We start from the raw sequence: 4,067 nt of genomic DNA, 5'->3' as shown, positions 1-4,067 counted from the left end.
CCAGTAATCCAGTATTACCATATAACCCAGTAATTTCTGGGTATTTGTCTAAAAGAATTGATACTATTGTCTCAAAGAGATATTTGCACACCCACGTTCATTGCAGCATTATTCACAAATAGCCAAGATATGGAAACAATCTAAGTGTCCTTTAATGGATGAATGGATAATGAAAATGTTATAAATATAACACATATATAACATATATAGTATACATGTACTATATAATGTATATATATGTATATATCTCACATGATGGAATATTATTCGGCCCTTAAAAAAAATCCTGCTGTTTGTGACAACATGCATGAACCTGAAGCCATTATGTGAAGTAAAGTCAGACAGAGAAAGACAAATACTATATGGTATCACTTATATTGGAATGTTAAAAAAAAAAAGACAATTTTATAGGAATAGAATAGAATAGTAGTTTCTAGGGGCTGGGGGAGGAGAAAATGGGGTGATGTTGGTCAAAGGGTACAAATTTTCAGTTATAAGAAGATAAGTTCTGAGGACTTAATGCACAACATGGTGACTATCGTTAATAATAATGGTACTGTATACTTGAAAGTTGCTCAGAGTAGATCTTATGCATTCTTACCACATACATAAATAGTTAACTCTGTGAGTTGATGGATGTGTAAATTATCTTGATCTGGGTAATCATTTCACAGTGTATATATATATCACATCATCACATTATACACTTTAAATACATACAATTATATTTGCCAATTATACCCAATTATTTTTCAATTAAGAAAAAGAAAGAACAAGTAGACAGAAAATCAGTAAGCATATAGAAAAGTCAAATAACAATATCAAGCAACATAACCTAATTGAAACTTATCCTGAGAACATACACACATCAACAGTAGAAACATATTCTTTTCAAGAGCATATGGAATAGTTACCAGATAGATCATATGTTGAGCCATTTTTTTCAAATCTCAATAAATTGGAAAAACACGGAAATCTTACAGAGTATCTGAAAATAGTTAAACTGAAAATCAATAGAAGAAAGATATTTGGGTAGCTCCCAAGTGTTTTGAAGTTAAACAAGACATTTCTAAATAACAAATAAATCAAAGAAGAAATAACACATAAAATTAGAAAGTATGTTGAGGAAAATGAAAATTGTGGGATATAACTACAGCAGTAGTTAGAGGTAAATTCATATCACTAACTATTTATGTTAGAAAAGAAGAAAGGCCCAAAATTAATAACATAATTAACAACTAAGAAGTTATAAAAAGAAGAGAAAAATAAGCCTAAAGTCAGTAGGAAAAAAAAAAAAAAAAAGAAAGGCAAGAGTAGAAAAAAAAAAATAGGAAACAAACACATGAGAGCACACGAGAGAAAATTAACAAAAACAGAAGTTGGTTCTTTAAAAAGAATGGTTTTAATTAGAAATCTCTAGCTAAATTTATCAAGAAAAAAAGGAAGACACAAATGACCAATATTAGGAATAAAAGACAGAGAGTTCATTTAGATTCTATATATGCCAAAAGGTAATAAAATAATATTAGGAATTAGTTTATGATAGTAAGTTTGATAAATTACAGAAAATGCATAAATTTATTTACACAATGAATAAAATTTCAAAATTTGAATTTGTGATGAAAAAATAGTACCACAAATAAAACTGAAGACTCAGATGACTTCACTCATAAATTCTATTTATTTCTATTTCTGTTATTTCTTTTTCTACTTAAAAAGAAATAACACTAATCTGATATAAACTCTTTCATAAAATAGAGGGGGAAGTCAGTATTATCATAATATTGAACTATAATAAGACATTGGAAGAAGAGAAAACAGCAGACCAATATCCTTCATGAATATAAAAAAATTCTTAACAAAATCCTAGCAAATTGAAACCAGTAATACATATATAAATCATGACAAAGTGAAGCATTTCCCAGGAATGCAAGCTTGGTTTAACACTCAAAAATCCAATCAATACATCTCACCATGTTAAAAACAAAGGTGATCACTTCTCAGCCTTTTGCCTAGGATTGAGTGCAGCATCTGTTCTTATCAGTTTAATATCTGATATGTTCTCTGTCCAAGGACAATATATTAAGTGGGTTTTTGGAGCAGGGAGATGGAATAGGAGTTTGCTCTGTCCACCCTGTGCATCAACCTGGTATTGCAGTACCTCTAGGAATGGTGCACCCCCACCGTATTAAAAAATAAATAAATAAAATAAAAATAAAAGTAAAGTAAAAAATTAAAGGAAAACATTCAATCTGTAAGGAAAAACATTTGACATAATGCAACTGTCATTCATGATTAAAAATTCTCCACAAAGCAGGAATCAAAGATTTTTTTAAATCTGTGAAAAACCTATACCCTACTTCATCCAACAATAACAGAATACACATTCTTCTCAAGCTTACATGAAATATTCTCCAAGATATACCACATTATGGGCCATGACACACCTTAACCAATTTAAAAGAATAGAAATCATACAGTATCAGCTTTCAGACCACAATGGAATTAAACTGGAAACCAGTAACAGATAACTGGAAAATCCCAAAGTACGTGAAAATTAAACAACACACGAGTCAAAGAAGAAATCTCAAGTAAAATCTAAAATATTTTGAACTGAATGAAAATGAAAATAGAACTTTTATCAAAATTTGTGAGATACAATGAAAGCTGTGCTTAGAGGGATGTTTATATCATTAAATGCATACATTTGGAAAGAAGAAAGATCTAAAATCAATCATCTAAGTTTATGTTTCAGGAAACTTGAAAAAGACAAGCAAATTAAATAAAAAATAAGCAGAAGAAGGAAAAAAAATATCAAGAACTAGAGAAGTCAATGAAATTTAAAACAGGAAATTAATAGAGAAAGTCAAAGTAACCAGAAGATGGTTCTTCGAAAAGATCAATAAAATTAATAAACCTCTCTCCAATCTAGCTAATAAAAAAAAAGAGAGGACACAAATTTCTAATATCACAAATGAAAGAAAGGACATAACTACAGATCCCATGGATATTAAAAGGATAATAAAGAAATAATGGAAACAGCTATATGCCCCAAAATTTGGAAACCTAGATGAAATGGACCAATTCCTTGACGGACACAATTTGCCAAAATTCACAAAAGAAGAAATAGACAATCTGAATAGGCTTATATCTATTAATGAAATTGAATTGATATTTAATAATCTTCCAAAACAGAAAGCACCAGGCCCAGATAGGGTCACTATTGAATTCTACCAAACATCTAAGGCTACCAATTCTCTACAATCCCTCTCAGAGGATAGAAGCAGGGGCAATAATTCAGAAATAATTCCATGAGGCTAGCATTACCCTAATACCAAAACTGAGCAAAGACATTAAAAGAAAGAAAACTACAGACCAATATCATGAACATAGATGCAAAAATCTTCAACAAAATATTAGCAACTCTAATCCAACAATGTATAAAAAAGAATTATATACCATGACCAAGTGGAATTTATCCCAAGTATGCAAGATTGGTTCAACATTCAAAAATCAATTAAGGGGGCTCCTGGGTGGCTCAGTTGGTTAAGTGACTCCCTTTGGCTCAAGTCATTATCCTGGAGTCCCGGGATCAAGTCCCGCATTGGGCTCCCTGTTCAGCGGGGAGTCTGCTTCTCCCTCTGATCCTCCCCTCTTGTGCTCTCTCTCTCTCTCTCAAAAAAAAAAAAAAAAAAAAATCTTTAAAAAAAATCAATTAACATAATCCATCGTATCAACAGGCTGAAAAAGAAAAATCACGTGATCATATCACTAGACAGAGTAAAAGCATTTGACAAAATTCAACACCCATTCATGATAAATGCTCTCAGTAAACTAAAATAGAAGGGAACTTCCTCAACTTGCAATTAAACTATTTACAATAGTTTAATAGTATTAACTACAATAGCATCAAAAATATGGATCATTTAGAGATAAAATTAAACTATATAAAACACTGCTGGGAGAAAAACAATTAAATTTAAGTAAATGAAGGAAAAGATCATATTCACGTTTTGGAAGATTCAGGATCATTAAGACGTATATTCTGCCCAAATCAGTCTATAGAT

General features: G+C 30.6%; 1 non-coding gene across 1 annotated transcript; it reads left to right on the top strand.

The window, feature by feature from the left end:
- Window positions 1–1,992: 1,992 nt before the first annotated feature.
- On the top strand, window positions 1,993–2,183 carry LOC118551997 (U2 spliceosomal RNA). The gene has a single exon (XR_004925320.1). It is a non-coding gene; the product is annotated as a U2 spliceosomal RNA (small nuclear RNA).
- Window positions 2,184–4,067: the final 1,884 nt, after the last annotated feature.

The sequence above is a fragment of the Halichoerus grypus genome, chromosome 10 (assembly GCF_964656455.1).
Source record: "Halichoerus grypus chromosome 10, mHalGry1.hap1.1, whole genome shotgun sequence".
Taxonomy (NCBI): Eukaryota; Metazoa; Chordata; class Mammalia; order Carnivora; family Phocidae; genus Halichoerus; species Halichoerus grypus.
The sequence above is the reverse complement of the archived record's forward strand: the minus strand, read 5'-3'. Positions and strand labels throughout refer to the sequence as shown.